At 46.2% G+C, this 20211-nt stretch overlaps 1 protein-coding gene and 1 pseudogene across 3 annotated transcripts in view; both read left to right on the top strand.

Moving 5' to 3' along the window:
* Positions 1–20211, top strand: part of LOC147106611 (N-acetyl-beta-glucosaminyl-glycoprotein 4-beta-N-acetylgalactosaminyltransferase 1-like) — a 950756-nt gene that overhangs the window by 811498 nt on the left and 119047 nt on the right. The gene's annotated exons all lie outside the window — the stretch shown is intronic.
* On the top strand, positions 2016–3918 carry LOC147106613 (uncharacterized; annotated as a pseudogene).

Below are 20211 nucleotides of genomic sequence, written 5' to 3' on the forward strand. Positions count from 1 at the left end.
CTCCAGCTAAGCTTCTGAGGCCTTTCTGGTCCGTGCAGCTCAGCTATTCACTGGATAAACTTGCTGAACCATCGGGAAGCTATTAGACGAACAACTTAAGGGTAAAGGACAGGTATAAGAAAAATCTAAAGATTCTGTAGCTCCGTTCCTGTATTATGGGCTGCCACTGCTCAGTGTGCAGTCCAGCTCATTCAATAGCCATGGAGTGTGGTGTCGTACTGTTCTCAGAGTGCAGCTGAGCATTGTGCTGCTTGAAAAGGGAAGGTGACCGATATGAAAGAAAAAGAAAGACTTGCATTTATATAGCGCCTTTCATGACCTCGGGATATCCCAAAGCACTTTACAGCTAATTACAGGAAACTTTCTGGTATCCGGCACTGACGGGACCGAGCTGGTGCCGTACCATCAAAACTGCCGTAGAAACCAGCGCTAATGTTAAAACATACGGAGCTTTTGAGCTCCGTGTGAATCAACAAACCCTGTACAGCTTCAAAACAGTCGGCCGCAGCTTAAAAGCATCTCTGTAGCTAAGCAACAGCTTCAGCTAGACCTTGCAGAGCCTGACTGGAAAAAAAAAAACGAGAAATAAGAAAACTTATAGGAAACGGCTCCTGAATTTTGCCGGTAGATAGAGCTTTCCGGACATTTAACCTCCGGTTAAACGAAAGTTTCCTGTAAGTGCTTTTGAAGTGTAGTCACTGTTGTAATGTAGGCAATGCGGCAGCAAATGTGCACACAGCAAGCTCCCGTAAAGAGCAATATAATAATGACCAGATAATCTGTTTTAGTGATGTTGATTGAGGGATAGATATTGGCCAGCACACTACTCTTCTTCAAAATAGTGCCATGGGATCTTTTACCTCCACCTGAGAGAGCAGACAGGGCCTCAGTTTAACATCTCATCCGAAAGACGGCATCTCCAACAGTGCAGCGCTCCCTCAGTACTGCAGTCGTTGAGTATATTCAAGACAGAGGTCGATAAATTTTTGGGAACTAAGGGATATGGGGATAGTGTGGGAAGGTGGAGTTGAGGTAGAAGATCAGCCATGATCTTGTTGAATGGCGGAGCAGGCTTGAAGGGCCAAATGGCCGACTCCTGCTCCTATTTCTTATGTTCTGTATTTTTGTGCTCAAGTCTCTTCAAGTGGGACTATGAACCTTCTGCCTCAGAGGTGAGAGTGCTGCTAACTGAGCCACAGCTGGCACAGGACTAGGCATGAAGACCAGCACGTTTTCTGCATGAAGTGTTAGCCCTAGGAAATTTAAAATCACATCCATTCAACGCATGTTTTTCAAGTTTAGCTCACTTCAAAAGGCATTTGATAAAGTACCACATAATAGACTTGTTAGCAAAATTGAACCCCGTGGGCTAGTGGCTGCATGGATACGAAATTGGCTAAGGGACAGAAAGCAGAGAGTAATGGTCAACGGTTGTTTTTCAGACTGGAGGGAAGTGTGCAGTGGTGTCCCCCAGTTGTTGGTGTTGGGACCACTGCTCTTTTTGATATATATTAATGACCTGGATTTGGGTATACAGGGCATCATTTCAAAGTTTGCAGGTGACACAAAACTCGGAAATGTAGTAAACAATGAGGAGGATAGTAACAGACTTCAGGAGGACATAGACAGACTGGTGAAATGGACAGACACATGGCAGATGAAATTTAATGCAGAGAAGTGTGAAACGATGCATTTTAGTACAGAGAATGAGGAGAGGCAATATAAATTAAATGGCACAATTTTAAAGGGGTGCAGGAAAAGAGAGACCTGGGGGTGTATGTACACAAATCTTTGAAGGTGTTCGGACAAGTTGAGAAGTCTGTTAAAAAGACATACAGTATCTTTGGCTTTATGAATAGAGACAGAGGCCTAGAAATTGGATAAGGCCCAAAAACGGGGGTGGGGGGGGGGCATTGCCCAGCGCTATTTGCCTGTCCCTGTTCTAAGTGGTGCAGCCAGCATGCAAAATACATGCTACCTGCTCATTTACATGATTGCAGTGCTGAAATCAGCGCTAAACGCGCTGCTGATTGGTTTAGCTCTCAATAGCCAATATCGGGTGCAGTCTACTGGCCAATAAAACTTGGTCGAGGCTCTCTCCGCTACTTAAAGGGGAGGTGCTTTGTTCCAGAAGCACCTCATTGTCAGGTAAAAGCAAGGCATGGCGCAACACCATAGAGAAAGGGCGAAACGTTTTTCAGATGCGGCACTAGGAGCCTTAGTCCTGGAGGACCAATGATGACGGGGTGTCCCATACCCGCACGGGGGAAAGAGGCCTTCAAGGTTGGACAGCAGAAGGATCTGGGAGGAGATAGCTCAATCCGTCAGTGCGACGAGTGTTGTCCCCAGGATCTGGATCCAGTGCTGCAAAACGTTTAATGACCTCACACGGCTGGTCAAGGTGAGTGATGGCTTCAGCAAATGCCATATCCCATCATCTGCACCACAAGCCTCACCCACTCAATGCACCACACCCCCATCACTCACCTACCAACAATCTCTAGCTATCACCACTCATACCTCACAATCACAGCTTCACTTCACCCTCACACACTTACCACTGCTGCAACACCCACACCCACAGTTCACACCTTGCACACACTGCCAGCTATTCAACTGTAGCAGGCACATCACCCAAACACATTGCACTACACTCACTGACACACTTCCCTTTCTCTTGCAGACAAAGGTGGCTCATAACCGCAGAGAGCAACAGCAGATGGGAGGCGGCCAAGCAAGGATTGAGGCTGCATAACTGATCAGGAGAAATCAATGTTCCAAATAATTGGAGGGGCTGTGACAGAGTCCGTGGCGAGCGGAGAAGTGGAAAGCATCGCTGATGATGACGTTATGCTCATACCTAATCCTTCTTCTCACATCCCACTTCCCCCTCATCCCACAATCCCTCCTCACTTACAAGCTGCTGATGGTGTATGCATGGATATCTTGCTTTCCCCCCCCCACCCTCACCACAGCCTGACCCTTATGCCTTTCTGCTTTCAGACACGCAACAATTGGCCAGCCTGTCCCTGAACTTGAGGAAGAGACTGATGGAGGAGAAGAAGACACATTGGCACTGCACCTGACACTCAGACACCAGCTCAGAAAATGGCACTGCGTGGACTTTGGAGGGTAGTATAGAAGTGGGATCTGCACGTGGTGTGTCCCCAGGACGAGTGGGTTGCAGCCAGGCCAAGGGGAAATGTTGGCTCAGGTGCCAGTTCCCCTGAGGACGAGTTTGCGCACGAGTTCTGCTCCACGGGATTCAGATGATGACCTCAATGGGGCGGCCTTCAGAAGAAGGCTAATGGGCATGCACATGGAAATGCTACGTGCAATGACAAGCTTGCCAGAGAGCCTCTTCTTGATGTTAAGGAGCATGGAGTAGTCCAGCTCCAACATTGCGTGGGAGTTTATGCAGAGCTTGGAGCCTATGATTTCCCAGATGGAAATGATGGGCAACTCCATGAGAGACCTTATGGACCCAAAGATGATGCTGGGTGTGCTGGACGATCTCACAGCTTCCATTGCAGCATAGGCGGAAGTGACCCAATGTCTCAGTGCGGCAGTGGAAGCTCAGACTGCTGCCATCATCGTTGGGTTTACGAGTGTCGAAAGGGGCTTGCAGGGTGTCGCAGCAGGCCAGCAATCTGTGCTCCAACAGGAATGCTAAGGTGCCGTCCCCGGGGGGAGTGGCAGTGGCTCTGTGGAGCATGAACCTGCTGTCCTCTCTCAGGATGACAGTATTCTTGCTTCCATCACTGCCACTCCGCCAGTGCCCTTGCTGCTGCCTGTCAGCCAGCCAGCCCAGACTGCTGCCGCCCATGCCGAGGTGGTGGAGTCTACAGCCGGGCCTTCTACGCCCAGAGCTGCTCGAGGTCATCCTGCAAGGCCATTTGCAGTCTCCCACACTGAAAGTCAGCAGCCTTCCACCAGCCATGCTGCAGCCACTGGGGTAACACTTCATAGGCACACTAGAGTCGGAAAAGGCACAGGAAAGATAGACACTAAGGGAATGATTAGTTGACTTTGTTCCTTTGATTTGAATTCGATAAATTTATGAATTTTGTTTGGAATGTGTGTTCTGTGGTGGCTTTTATTTCAGCTGTGTGCCCAGGAGGACACTGTGATGTTCCGTGACAAAGGGATGGTATGATGGGGAGGTGGTGAGCAACAGGGATCTGGGGTTTCATTCATTGGGACCGGAGTCTGATGAGGCGCTCATGGACAGCCCGTCTGGAATGGGGATTTGCTGCCTGCCTCCTCCTCCTCCTCCTTCTCCTCCTCCTCTTCCTCCTGCTCCTCCTCTTCCTCCTGCTCCTCCTCTTCATCTTCCTCTTTCTCCTGAAGTGGTCCCGGAACCCATGGTGACAAGGGCTGCACGTTCATGATGGCCATCTTGTGGAGCACGCAGCAGACCACCACGAAATGGGACACCTGCACTGGCAAGTACTTGGAGGTCTCCTCCTGAGTGGTCAAGGCACTGGAACCATTGCATGAGCACCCCAATGGTCTGCTCAATGACGTTCTTTGTGGCAGCATGGCTGTCATTATAAGAGTGCTGGCCACGAGTGGTGGGGTTGCAGAGGGGAGTCATCAGCCCGGTGCAGAGCGGATAGCCTTTGTCTCTGAGCAGCCATCCTCGGGTTTGACGTGGTGGCTGGAAGATTGCTGGCACACCAGACTGGCACAGGATGAAGGCATCATGACTGCTGCCAGCAACAATGAAGGAAAAGCGATATATGTCCAAGTCAGGATGGTGTGTGACTTGGAGAGAATCTTGGAGGTGGTGGTGTTCCCATGCACCTGCTGCCCTTGTCCTTCTAGGTAGTTGAGGTCACAAGTCTGGGAGGTGCTGCCAAAGAAGCCTTGGTGATGTGCTGCAGTGCATCTTGTAGATGGTACACACTGCAGCCACAATATGCTGCTGATGGAGGGGTTGGATTTCTAGGCTAGTGGATGAAGTGCTTTATCCTGGATGGTGTCAAGCTTCTTGAGTGTTGTTGGAGTTGCACCCATCCAGGCAAGTGGAGATTACGCTAACACACTCCTGACTTGTGCCTTGTAGGTGGTGGAAAGGCTTTGGGGAGTCAGGCGGTGAGTTACTCTGAACACAGAATACCCATTCTCTGACCTGCTTTAGTAGCCACAGTATTTAATTGGTTGATTTTCTGGTCAAAGGTAAGCCCCATGATGCTGATGGTGGGGGACTTGGCAATGGTAATTTCATTGAACGTTAAGGGGAGGTGGTTAGGCTTTTTCTCTTGTTGGCGATGGCCATTGCCTGGCACTTGTGTAAGGCGATCAGGTGAGTATGAATATTTGCATTCGGAATGGAAAGTAGAAAGGAAATGAATACAATGGCCCAGAAATTCGGGTCAGGGGCTTCCCGCGGGTGCAAGCCCCCGACCTGCACTTACCTTGCGCGCCGGCAGCTGAGCTCTGGGCTCCCGTGGAATTCCGCTCCGGGGCCTGCTCCAACTCCCGGCGCGCTGTGCTTGCGTGTCCCAGGGGCGTAGTTAGTGCGATGCGTCCCCTGGGATCACGTGAGCCATGGGCAGCCAATCGGAGGAGGGAAAAGCCCATTCATAAGATTGACAGGAAGACCTGTTTAAACTTATACGGGCCCCAAAATAACAGTAAACCTTCAAATAATTTTTTTTTTAAATCACACTTTTTAAATAAACTATAAATTACATTAAATAACTATTTTAAACAATAATTTAAATTTTTGAAAAAATAATTTTATAAAAAAACAGGGCTAAAAATAAACTTACCTTGCTTTAAAGTATTTAAAAATAATAAACCTGTGGAAAAAATGTTTTAATTTTAATTAATTGACCACTTACCTTTTCAAATGCAGGCCTTACGCCTGGTTTTTACATTTCTAAAATCTAAAGACTTACCCTCACGGAAAAACCTGTAAAAAAAACGTAAGTTCAAAGCGCACGCGCAGACTCCCGCGCACGCGTTCGACCTCTGAACCCCTTCATTTCCCGCGCATGCGCAGTGCATGCAAGAAACTGGCACTTCCATCGGGTCCACGCATGAGTACCCCGTGCGTACTCACGCGTTGGGACCCAAATTTCTGGGCCATTATATACAAGAACATCAGGGAGGGTCTATGATGCCTTCAAATTATAATTAAGAGGCATGAACTAGCATTTGTATTGAGCTGGGAATCATTCACATGGAGCAGTTTGAAAAAAATAACTTTTTATTTTCGGTATTCTCCTTGCACCTTCTCTGTCTCGTGCAATGAGGCAGAGTTCCAGAGACTCTCTCGTTTCTGATTTCCATGCTCCCTTCTGTTCCTGCTCCTTTGTGCACTTCTGTTGTCTGGTTTCTCCACACCCTGCTGTTCCTGATTTTAGGATTGTATCAATCCCCCAGATTACCTTCACCTAGTTCAATTCAGATTTTTTGCTTAGAATGTACAGGGCTGGACAAAATCATTACAGCCCATCTGGCCAGTCCCAGTGTCTAGGAAATATCATATCCCTTGATACCTCTCACACTCCTCTACCAAGTTTTTCTCCAGGTATTTATCCAACTCAGTTGAAATAACTGATAATATCAGACACCATAATCACTGCCTCCCTTTGGTAGTCCATTCCATACATTTGCAATTTTCTGAGTAAAGTCATTAAATCTATACAGTTATTTCACTTCTTTTAAATTAGAATTCCCTGCCTAAATCTCTCCGCCTCTTTCCTCCTTTAAGACGCTCCTTAAAACCTACCTCTTTGACCAAGCTTTTGGTCACCTGCCCTAATTTCTCCCTATGTGGCTCGGTGTCAAATTTTTTGTCTTTTAATACTCCTGTGAAGCGCCTTGGGACGTTTTGCTATGTTAAAGGCGCTATATAAATACAAGTTGTTGTTGTTGTAGTAAGTTGAATGCTATGACGTCTTGTAGAATCTGTAATCATATTAAACATATTAACGTTTATCTTGTCGATACCCTTTAGAACTACTTCCATATAAGATCAGCCACGAGTCTTCTCTTCTTCAGGCTAAACATTTCTGGTTTCTGCAGCCTCCTTATAACACAGGTTCCTAATCCCAGCTAGCAAGGTTGTTACATTTTGCTGCACCCTCTCCAAGTCTTCCTTATAACACAGTGAGCAGAATTATACACAGTACTGCAAGTGGGGCTGGACCAACACTCCGTGTAAAATTTGAAATATTTTCTGATTTTTGTGTTCTATTGCTCTGCTATAAAGCCCAATATTCTAGCTGCTCTTTCTGCCCTTGATGCGCACTATACTGATGGCTTCAATGATCGATTCTCCAGTACACTCAAATCCGTCTCCTGTGCCATGTCCTGAAGAGTAATAACCATTTAGCTGGAGCAAGCCAATTGCTTAGTGGTAGCATTCCTGCCTCTGAGTCAGAAGGTGTAGGGTTCGAATCCCGGTCCAGGCAGTCCCGGTGTATGGAGCTCCGGCTCTGAATTCTGGGGTGACATCCAGCAGGATACTTGCGTCCGGTGGTTGCCTCATCGTAAGGGTCGTGGGAGCCGTATAGGACTAATCACCTTATTGGCTGGTATCAAGATGGTTATGGCCATGGAAGGAGTGTGCACGTTAATCAGGCTGTGAATTTGTCCACTGCTTCACACCATTTTCCAAGGGAAGAGCGTGAAGATATGAAAACCGCAACGCATCAGGCCACCGACAACGTCAGCACATTACTGATGTATTTAGATGCAATTAAAGGGTTTGATGATGGGATTAGTGTGATAATGAGCAGATGTCCCTATGTACCTGGCCATTCTGTTGACTACCACTCCTTGGCCCACATGATAGCTTATCAGTTGATAGGAATGACTCAGGACTTCTTATCAGCATTATAAATTCTCCTAGAAGAATGGCCAAGTCACGGCCTGTCAGACTGTTAACCAGCCTGCGAATCCTTCCACTGCTTCACACTGTTCCCCAAGGGAAGAGCATGAAGGTACAGAAACAACAACATATCCATTTAGCTTATATTGCTGCTGTTTATTATCTTTCCTAGCCTTGTGGATTTGGTGATGCACAGCGATCAGAAAATGCTCTCTAAAAATGCAAAAGAAAGAAAAACTTTCCTTTGTATAGCGCCTTTCACAATCTCAGGATATCCCAAAACGCTTTACAGCCAATTATGTACTTTTGAAGTGTAGTCACTGTTGTTATGTAGGAAACACAGCAGCCAGTGTGCGCACAACAAGCTCACACAAACAGCAATGTGATAATGACCAGATAATCTGTTTTTAGTGATGTTGATTGACGGATAAATATTGGCCAGGACACCGGGATAACTCCCCTGCTCTTCTTCGAAATACTGCCATGGGATCTTTTACATCCCCCTGAGAGAGCAGATGGGGCCTTGGTTTAATGTCTCAAAGATGGCACCTCCGACAGTGCAGCATTCCCTCAATACTACCCTGGAGAATCAGCCTAGATTTTTGTGCTCAAATCTCTGGAGTGGGGCTTAAACCCACGACCTTCTGGCTCAGAGATGTGAACGCTTCCAACTGAGCCATGGCTAACACTTCCAAAAATTTGCTTTGAGTATACCTATGTTTCATTCAGCAGGATGGAAAGTACATAGAGATGTGAAATGCTGTTTTTTAATGGTTATAGTAGAGGTCAGTAATGCAAAGATGGGAATCTATATCTGTACTATTTTAGTCATTCTTACACACTCACCTGAAATCTCTCTGCTTTCTGTTGAAGTTAATGATGGATGGAAGTAATAACTGTGAGATTGCTGGAATGCTGATGACAATATCAGCACTTTAAAGGCACCTCCAGTTAATAGAATAGCTATTTGCTTTGATAAAGTCTGCTCAGTTAAGCAGTGATGAATGAAAGTATTTTGTGAACTCATGACTGATGAACAAGCGGATTAGGTCGGGCAGGAGCAAAACCGGCCAAATACCCAGGTCCTACACGATGTTTAACAGTGTCTCAAGGCATCAGTGTCCATTTGCAGGTCCTTCTTGTAGCACTCACTGCATTGATCGGTAGACCTTTGATCACTGCCAACCTATTGCTTTCCTTCCCTGTTTCGTTCATCGATCTGCCCCTGTGGTACAAGCTGTCGGGAGGGAAGTATATTTATTTTACTCTGATGAATAAATATTTATACAATATAACATGACCTGACTTTAAAGTCTGGATCATTTGATCAATTGGTTTATGTGATTGATTTACTTGTATCTCTTTGAATGACCAGACAATAAGGGTGAGTTTGCTTGGTATATAGAGCAGCTTGTCACTCACAGAGAACTTTGTCTCTAAATGTACTAGAGGGCGTTGTTGAATACATTTGCAATTAGGGATGGGCAATAAATGCTGGCCTTGTCAGCGATGCCCACATCCCATGAACAAATAAATAAATAAATAATAATTCCACTCTGCCCCATCCAAAGGTCTTCTTGAGCAACGCATTATCTAACCAATTGGGCAGACAGGAGACATATTCCCAGTCCTCTGCTGATCCTGGATTTAGAGATGCAAGGGAGTGGTCCTGGTCTAATACATTTTTCTCTCTCTCTCTGCTTGCACCTTCCCCCTTGACTCAAGCTACTACCCTGCGAGAAATTTGTTCCTCCGACTCTGGCCTCCTATGCACCCCTGCTGCCTTCGCCCTACCATTGGTGGCTGTGTCTCCAGCCACCTAGGCCCTATGCTCTGGAATTTCCTCCCTAAACCTCTCCACCTCTCCATCTCCCTCTTCTCCTTTAAGACGCTCCTCAAAATCCTCTTTGACCAAGATTTTTGTCAGCCCCTCCAAATATCTCCTCCTTCGGCTCAGCATTGATTTTTTTATTACACTTCTGTGAAGCATTTTGGGACATTTTTCTATGTTATGGGTGCTATATAAATGCAAGTTGTTGTTGTTGTTGGAATTGGGTACACACATCCCACCATTCAATTGTGGAAAATGTTGATGCCGCATCATGTTACAGTTTCACAGCACCCCGAATGGGAGATCTTTTGTTCTGTGCACATCTATCTATAATGTATACATATAATGAGTCTGGGGATTTGTTATTTTACAACAGGAATGTTATGTAATGCATGTTATTATCAGGGCCACTGATTTATAGTGACTTATTAAGTCAAATTGTGTTTTTATTACACGGTATTGTGGGGATCTTTTACTGGTGCTTTGGGAATCAATTTCTGCAATTCTGTCCACTTTTTCTAAGAAGACTATGTTGTTGGCTTGATTATTATATACTAGCTGGGGGTGCCCGGCGTTGCCAGGGCAATTTTGGGCCGCGCGGTCTCCCTGCCCCTGTCTGTCCCCTCTCTCTCTCCCTCCCTCTCGCCCTCTCCTCTCCCTCCCTCCCCTCCCTCCCCCTCTCTCTGTCCCTCCCTCCCCTCTCCCTGCCTAGCGCTTCAGGCCCGGTGCTGTTGTGATACCGGCCGTGTGGGGCCTAGCACTTCAGGCCCGGCCGGGCTCTTGGGCCGAGACGGACCCCAGCTGAGCTCCCCCGCAGGTCGCGCGGTTGATGGCCGGCCGTTGCCGCTCCCCCGCCCACTGTGTGTCTCGGGCCGAGCGGTTGTGAGGCGCGGCCCGAGTGACCCCAACTCACCTGCCGCTCCCGGAGCCGTACTGTGGGGGTTTGTTTGGGTGGTGCTGTCGCCGTGGGGATGAAAAAAACGGCGGCGAAGTTTGGGGAGACTGGAGATTTAGGTCCCGCCTGTGATGCACCGATTGGTCAACTATCAGGTCACTGAACTGTAGGATTGGTCAACCAGCACACCACTCAACGCTAATGAGAGGTAGGATTGGTCAACCGCTAATGAGCGGATTTTTGAGGATTTTTGAACGTTTTTTGTATACTGTCCGAACAATTTTTGTCTGACCAAAAAGTAAATACACCTATTAGACTCCCCTAATGATAAGCTTTCTTTTGATATAACATATGTGTAGGTACGCTCTATAACTTTTGATTGTATAGCCGGACAGACAGAACAAACAGACAGACAAACAGACAGACAAACAGACAAACTCTATATATATATATATAGATTCTTTTACCCACGTACTGGGGGAAAAATTCAGTTGCTTTGCGCCTCCTGTTAGCACCCTAGAGTGATTTATTAAACAGTAAATAGATGAATGAATAATAGTAAGAACCAACAATAGATTTACAGCAACTATAGGCTTAACTATTCTTCCTCAGGATATAGAAAACTACAAAGTCCTGTAAAATTGGACTTGAAAGAAGTTCTCTGATTAATCTCGAATGGTGATTCATTGCTGAACTTTCATGGACTCTCTGGCCTGTGATAGCTTCAGAATAATTAGCCAGTTTGACCAAGTCAGTTTGAGATATACTTTTGGAATCTTTTGAAGGTTAACCAGAGCAAATTATATTAAAAATGTATCATGTGCAGAAAACACATGAAGGCAAGTCACCTGCTCCCCTGACCCTTCCTTGCAGTCCCCTTTTACGTGTGGCCCTCTGACATTCATTACCCTCGTGTTTTAGATAGTACACTGAACCTCTGATTACTTCTCCCATTTTGCTTCATCCTCTTTCGCAGTATGCCATGGATGAGGAAGTCACCCACCTCTTTTCTTGTTTTCTACCCCACTTATACCCTCATGTGTCAAATTTGCAGCAAAAGATTCTGCCTAGCCTTCACTGCACTACACATATCTTCTCTTCGCTCTTACAGGAGATGGTAGCCCAGAACCTCTGTCAGTCTCTGGCCACAGGTGGTAGTCCCCCCCAAATATAGACCTCTGGTCCACTCATGATGAATAAGATGCTAGGGAGTCATGCAGCCAAATTTGTTGGGAATGGAGATACAAGAGGGCCAATGGTAGCTGCAGGCTTGTCTGGATCATCCACAGTTTGCCAATGGTTAGGGAGCCCAACACACTAGGAAGCAACATTATTGGACACCTTCAAAAGCTACAGAGGAACTGTCAAGATACCCGCAAAGCAGTGTGGCATCTCTTCATTTTATTTTCCTCCAAATAACCCAAAGCAAGATGCTGCTCTGGTGTAGGAAGAAAAAAGCAAATGATCTACCACCTCTGCCCAACCTGGAGGATCTCAGACAGATGGCAGGCATTCAATGCCATCCTTAATGGCTGTCTCCAAGAAGAATTCAACATAATGTGACACTACCTGGAGTGAATGGCAGCACCAGAAACATTTACATTCATCCCCCCCCCCCTTACACCAGTTAGTGCATACAATGCAGATGCTTTTGACCATAGGTCTTCAGGCTTCAGTGCACCATTTCTAAGGGTCTGCAGGATCAATCTGATACCATCAGGCCTACAATGAGAGCCATTCTGCCACAAGGAACATTATAGAGCACACCAATGGCATCCTCAAGCAACGCTTCCGCTGCCTGGGCCGCTCTGGAGGAGCCCTGCAGCACTCAGCTGAGCGGGTATCAAGATTTGTAGTAGTATGCTGCGTGCTGCACAGCCTTGCCATTATGAGGGAGCAGCCCTTGCCACCACCTATCAGGCGAGAAGCTGAGGAGCAGGAGCACAAGGAAGTGGAGGAGGAGGAAGAGGAAGTGGAGGAACACAGAGGAGAAGGAGGAATGGAGGTTGCATCGTAGACAGCCCCTTCCTGCCCGGCGGCGGTGATCAAACAATTCATGAGCGATACCAGTAGCCTCAACCAGAACTCCCCATTCACCAACAGTCCCACACTCCTTACCTTTCCTCTGTCACTGACCATCACATCATCCTCTTTCCCACAATGCAAAAATAAAAGGCAACACAAAATACACATTCCAATCCAAAATTATAAATTAAATCATGACATAATGCATACAAAAATAAACAAATCACTCTTGTGCATTCCTTTAGTGCCTCTGCCGTGTGCCTTTGCCTCCTAGTGCTTTTATGAGGTGCTTCTCCAGTGGCTACAGCATAGCTGGTAGAAGACTGCTGACCTTCAGTGGAGAGGACTGCAGATGGTCTTGGAGGGCAACCTCGAGCAGCTCTGGGCCTAGATGGCCTGGCTTCAGACAGCACCACCTCGGCCTGGGCGGCAGCAGTCTGGTCTGACTGGCTGACAGGCAACAGCAAAGGGCACTGGCAGAGTGGTAGGGGTGGGAGCAGGAATGCTGACATCCAGAGAGAGGACGGCAGGTTCGTACTCCATGGAGCCACTGCCACTTTCTCAGGGCAGCGCCTCAGCAATCCTAGTAATCTGTTAGGATGTTACCTGGGATGGAGCGCCTCAGCTATGAAGAGAGGCTGGACAGGCTGGAGTTGTTTTCCTTGGAGCAGAGAAGGCTGAGGGGGGACCTGATTGAGGTGTACAAAATAATGAGGGGCATAGATAGGGTAGATAAAGAGGAACTTTTCCCCTTAGTGGGGGGGTCAATAACAAGGGGGCATAGATTCAGGGTAAGGGGCAGGAGATTTAGAGGGGATTTGAGGAGGAACTTTTTCACCCAGAGGGTGGTTGGAATGTGGAACTCAATGCCTGAAAGGGTGGTGGAGGCAGGAACCCTCACAACATTCAAGAAGCATTTGGATGAGCACTTGAAATGCCATTGCATACAAGGCTATGGACCAAATGCTGGAAAATGGGATTAGACTGGACAGGGATGGATGGGCGGCGCAGACACGATGGGCCGAAGGGCCTCTTTCTGTGCTGTAAAACTCTATGAACAGATTGCTTGATTGCTGTGACACCCTGGAAGCACCTTTGAACACTGGTATCCAGAGCCATGATGGCAGCAGTCTGAGCTGGCATGGCAGCAGTCTGAGTTTCAACTGTAGCACTCAGACTTTTGGTGGAAGCTGCTTGTGCTGCAATGGAAGTTCAGACATCGGCCATCAGACGCTGCTGGTTGGTTCCACAGGTGTGCTGATGGAGGTGACCACTCGTTCCATGTTGGAAGGATGGGCTCCAAGCTCTGCGCAAAGCCCTGTGCCAAGTTGATGCACGACTCCTCCATATTCCTTGACATTGAACGCAGACTTTCCGGCAGGGTTTCCAGTGCACCAAGCATTTGGGTGTGTACACCCGTCAGCCTTCTTCTGTAGCCTGGCCCATCATGGTCCTCATCTGAGTCCTCTGTAGCAGAACTAGTGTGCAACCTCACTCTCCGCGTGCTGGCACTTGCGCTATCCTTTTCCCCTGCCCTGGCTCCTGCGCACTTGTGCCCGGTGTCTCACCACTTGCAGTTCCCTCTTCTATCCTTTACTCTAAAATACACACAGTATCTCTGAGCTGGTGGCTGCGACTGTGAGATCGAGCGACAGTGTCTCTTCTTCACTTTCTTCTTCCTCTTCCTCTTCCTCCACTGCCTGGGTAGGTTCCAGTTCTTGAGTATCTGAAATGAAAAAGTGACAAGGGTTGGGTTGTGGTGAGGGGAGAGGAGAAAGTAAGAAGTGCGTGCTTACCCCCTCTGCACCATCTCAGTCAGAAGAGATTGAGGGACGAGGGAGAAGTGGGACGAGAGAAGTAGGATTAGATATGCGGATACCCTCATCATCAATCGCTTCGGCCTCATCGGTGACCACAGGCTCTGTGATGCCCCTTTCCATGGTGGCCAGTGCTGTCTCCTCCATGGGGCTTAAAACATGCAGGCGCGCTTCTCCCCCTCCTTAATTCCTGCTGCCTCCTGTTATGCGCCACCTTCTCCTGCAGGAAAGAGGGAAGTGTGTCAGTCAGGGTCATGCCATATAGTTGGGTGATGTGGCTGTCATGGTTGAATAGCTGTCAGTGTGTGCGAGCTGTGAGATGTGGGTTTGAGGCTGTGAAGGTGAGGTAAAGCATCTCAATGGTAGGTTTGAGTCCTGATTGATAGAGATTGTTGGTAGAGAGGTGATGTGGGTGCAGTGAATTGAGCAGTCGATGATGCTGGTGGTGCAGTCGGTAGGATATGGCATTTGAAGATAAACTTATTGACCTTGATAACCCGTGTGAAATCATTAAACTTCTTCTTGCACTGCATCCAGGTCCTTGCAGCTATACACCTGGCATTGACCTCCGCCGCTATCTCTTCCTACTGTCTCCTGAGCATGTGTCTGGAGGGCCCCCTGCCCCGCCCCCCCACTGAGGATACAGGACATGTCTCCTCCGTTCCACCTCTTCCACCAAGACTTCCAGTGCAGTGTCTGAAAATCTTGGTGTATGCTCTCTCCAATGGTCAGCCATTGTTTAATCTTCCACAGCACACTTTAAAAAATACTCCATCTATTGCAGCCAGCCTGCACCTCCTCTTTAAGAGGTGCAGGCTGGCTTTAAGTAGTGCTAGGCACGTGTAATATTGGGCCCCCTGCTGATAGGTGCAATCAGTGAGCAACAATTTACTCCTCGTATGTTCTGACTGGATTTAAAGGTATGGCCACTAACTAAAGTTAGTGAAAAATACCCCATTTTGTCACAGGTGTCAAGGCTGCTGGAGCCTTGGATGTGGGAGTTTAGCTGGAGGGTAAGTTTGAATGAGGACAGGAGTGCAGAGAAATCAGAGGAGAGGAGGGGTTAGGAGAATTTAAGTGAAGGCTAAAATCATCAAGGATGAAGAGTTTCTTGGTGCAGAAGTTGAATAAAATGAAGAAGGAAGATATTTCGGCTACAAATTGGATGTTCGGTGTTTTGGGAAGGCGGTAGATGTGAAGCACTTTGAAGGAAATGTGGGAGTTTAAATCCTGCCACGGCAGCTGGGGAATTGTAATTCAGTTAATTAAATAAATCTGGAATAAAAAGCTAGTATCAGTAATGGTGACCATGAAACTACTAGATTGTCGTAAAAACCCATCTGGTTCACTAATGTCCTTTAGGGAAGGAAACCTGCCGTCCTTACTCCAGACCCACAGCAATGTGGTTGGATCTTAACTGCCCTCTGAAATGGCCTAGCAAGCCACTCAGTTGTCAAGAAGGTGGCTCACCACCACCTTCTCAAGGGCAATTGGGGATGGGCAATAAATGCTGGCTTTGCCAGCGACGCCCACATCCCTTGAATGAATATAAGAAAAAGAGTGCTAGTGGAGGAGAAGGTATTGGATGAGTAAAGGGAGAGGTTAGTAAACATAAATGGCATCTATAAAGAATCCTTTGTGTCTAAAATTACCTCATAAAACATTAAGAAATCCATCTTTCATGCTGCTTTCTTGCACACAATTTGAAGAGTAACTAATTGTTGTTAAATTCTCAATACATTCCACACCACTTATAGCGGGCGCATTGGTGCTAGCGCAATTTGCCCGCTATACGTGTTAGACGGGCTAAAGGGGTAGCGCTATTACTATGGGACAAGACTGTAGCAAATCACTATTGAATAAACTAAACAAGATTGTAAGCAGTGCAATTAGCTTTATTTAAACCACATCTGCTAAAAGGTCGAATATGTATGTTCGAAAATGTTAAATGTTTAAAAAATAATTTAAACAATGGCCCAGAAATTCGGGTCAGGGGCTTCCCGCGGGTGCAAGCCCCCGACCTGCACTTACCTTGCGCACCGGCCGTTGAGCTGTGGGCCCCCGTGGGATTCCGATCCTGGGCCTCCTCCAACTGCCGGCGCACAGTGCTTGCGTATCCCAGGGGCGCAGTTAGTTCGATGCGTCCCCTGGGATCACATGGGCCATGGAGAGCCAATGGTAGCAGGGAATGCTTCATTCATAAATTTGACAGGAAGATCTGTAAATCCTACAAGCCCCAAAAATCACTAAATCTTCAAATAAATTTTAAAAAACCATCACATTTTTTAAATAAACTATAAATTACATGAAATAACTGTTTTAAACAATAATTTAAATTTTTGAAAAAATTAATTACATTTTCTAACGGGGCTAAAAATAAACTTACCTTTCTTTAAAGTATTTAAAAATAATAAACCTGTGGAAAAAATGTTTTAATTTTAATTAATTCACCACTTACCTTGTAAAAAGCAGGCCTTGCAACTGCTTTTTACATATCTAACTTCTGGAGACTTACCCTCCCGGGAAAACCTGCAAAAAAAAGTAAGTTCGATGTGCACGCGCAGCCTCTCCTGCGCACGCGTTCGACCTCTCAACCCCTTCTTTCAGGGGAATGGAAGTGCCGGTTTCCCGTGCATGCGCAGTGCATGCAGGAAACCGGCACTTCCATTGGGCTTACGGGTGAGTACCCCGTGCGTACTCACCCGTGGAGACCCGAATTTCTGGGCCAATTAGTTCTGCATTAAAAATTATATAATTGAATAGAAATTTGCAGGACAGCTGTCCTACGTATCTCCGCCAAAGAACTCTGGAATCCAAGCCTGAACTGTCTTTCTCTGGCAGTATGGACACCAAACTGTGTCAACCTATCTGAAGGCCTCCCAGTCTGGTTTTATATAGGGCTGCTGCTCCATAACAGGCCGCAGTCTGAGAACCGCAGAGCAAACATTGGTCAGCATTACCATAAACTCTTCACCGTCCAGATCCTGTTCCTATTCTTTCTCCTCTTCATTCTGGGTTCACATTGCACCCACCACCTCTCCCTCTCCTATGTCATCACTGTCAGTTTCAGGTGGAGCGCAGTGGTCACTAAGGTGACGCAGCTGAGTGAATTCTTCCTCTGACATCTTGCCTGGTGCTGTAACAGTCCCCATTTCTGCCACAATTTCGACAGCATTTGTCTTGCCACCATTAAAAGAAAGTTGGGACCTTAACGAGATGCTATTTACTTATTGAGCATGATTGTTGTTGCAGTCAGTGCTGAGTAGTGCAAGCTGCAACCTGACACTAGTTAGAGGTGATTGAGTATACAAGGGAATTGCACCTTAATGAGGTGCGAACTACCGAGTAAACACCTGCTTCTGCCCGCAATACACAACACGCTCTAAATGGCAATAATGGCCCAGAAATTCGGGTCTCCACGGGTGAGTACGCACGGGGTACTCACCCGTAGGCCTAATGGAAGTGCCGGTTTCGTGCATGCACTGCGCATGCACGGGAAACCGGCACTTCCGTTCCTCTGAATGAAAAGGTTCAGAGGTCGAATGCGCGCGCAGGAGAGGCTGCGCGTGTGCATCAAACTTAGGTTTTTTTTGCAGGTTTTCCCGGGATCGTAAGCCTGCAGGATTTAGAAATGTAAAAAGCAGGCGTAAGGCCTGCTTTTTACAAGGTAAATGGTCAATTAATTAAAATTAAAACATTTTTTCCACAGGTTTATTATTTTTAAATACTTTAAAGCAAGGTAAGTTTATATTTAGCTCCGTTAGAATATGAAATTATTTTATTCAAAAATTTAAATTATTGTTTAAAAGAGTTATTTAATGTAATTTATAGTTTATTTAAAAAGTGTGATTTAAAAAAAAAATTATTTGAAGGTTTACTGCTATTTTGGGGCCCGTAGTATTTATAAGTTTTGACAACTCTTCCTGTCAATCTTATGAATGGGCTTTTCCCTCCTCCGATTGGCTGTCCATGGCCCACGTGATCCCAGGGGACGCATCGCACTAATTGCGCCCCTGGGATACGCAAGCACTGCGCGCCGGCAGCTGGGCCAGGCCCCGGAGCGGAATTCCACGAGAGCCCAGAGCTCAACGGCCGGCGCGCAAGGTAAGTGCAGGTCGGGGGCTTACACCCGCGGGAAGCCCCCAACCCGAATTTCTGGGCCTTTGTATTTTTCTATAATAGAATTAGAAAATGGTTCCACGGAAGTTCAGCATAAGCTCGAGGAACAGCACCTCATCTTTCGATTAGGCACTCTACAGCCCTCTGGACTCAACATAGAGTTCAACAATTTCAGATCATAACCTCGGCCCCTATCACATACATATACATGTTTTATTATTTTTTTATCCACACTTTTGTTTGGCCTTTTTTCTTCCCTCCCACATGGCAGCTGTCCTTCATTCTGCCAGCGCAATTCACACCTCATCTATAGCCATCCTTTGTGCCTCAACCTGTCCCATTACCACCTCCTCTTGCCTTGAATACCTCTTAATGTCTCTCAATGTCTTTTAATCTCTCCTGCTTTCTATCCTACCACTGACCTTCCCCTTTGTTCTTTCATCCCCTCCCCCTTTTCCCAGCCCCTAACTTGCTTCACAATCTATTCCTTTTCCTGCTTTTTTCCAGTTCTGATGAAGGGCCATCGACCTGAAACGTTAACTCTGTTTCTCTCTCCACGGATGCTGCCCTGGCCTGCTGAGTTTTTCCAGCGTTTTCTGTTGTTATTTTAGAAAATGGTTAGCACTGTTTTTCCCGATTTAAACAATTGCCCAATTTAAACAATTGCCCGATTTAAACAATTGTCTTATTTAAACAATTGCCTGATTTAAACAATTGCCTGATTTAAACAATTGTCTGATTTAAACAATTGTCTGATTTAAACAAGGGCGGTTTAAGTGGTGCGGACTGGATAACCAAAATGAAGTACAAACGTTCTAATCAGGTGCCCATCTGTCTCTTGGGTACATTATATCATAAAATGTTTTTTCTATTTATTTAACACTTCAGCTCATAGACTTCTTAAATTCACTTTGTTTTCATGTAATTTAAAAAAAATCAAATGAAAATAGATCATAGAACCTTAAAGCACAGAAGGAGGCCATTTGGCCCATCGTGCCTGTGCCGCCTCTTCATAAGAAGCTATCCAATTAGTCCCACTCCCCCGCTAGAGAACTGTAGAATCTAGCTACGTGTAAAAACATACTGAAACACTGTTATACATTTAACAATAACACACGTTGACATTTAGATTAAGAAAAAATGCATTTTCTGTAAACAGTGATTTCTTGCAATTTCTAGGTCTAAAGAATTGCCTCCTTGCTTGCATTCTCTCTCTCTCTCTCTCTCTCCTTTTGTCTTAGCTGCAGTTTGAATCTGAAGTAAAAAAAAATAAGCTACTGATAGTTTTTAGTGTTCATTCTGCATCTTGTTTAAATTAGTTGGCAAACAAGCTAAGAAATCATTTTATAACATAAAGGAATGCCTATGTGCGCACAGGGAATCATAGTGTGACAGTCTGGGAAATTGTCCACACTGCATGTGGTCAGACTGCATCACCTGGAGAATTGTGGGCACACGTTAGTTGGTACACCCTTCAACTCACAAAGTGGCATAGCTCGGGAAAAAAAATCAATTGCAAGCTTATGCCTTTGATAGAGGCTGAAGCCTCCAAGTAAAAAACTTAACACATAGACAAAGGCAAAGAAAGACTTGCATTTATATAGCGTCTTTCACAACCTCAGGACGTCCCAAAGCACTTTACAACCAATGAAATACTTTTGAAGTGTAGTCACTGTTG

Source organism: Somniosus microcephalus, chromosome 15 (genome assembly GCF_052327205.1).
Source record: "Somniosus microcephalus isolate GS21.2 chromosome 15, FLI_Smic_1.0, whole genome shotgun sequence".
NCBI lineage: Eukaryota > Metazoa > Chordata > Chondrichthyes > Squaliformes > Somniosidae > Somniosus > Somniosus microcephalus.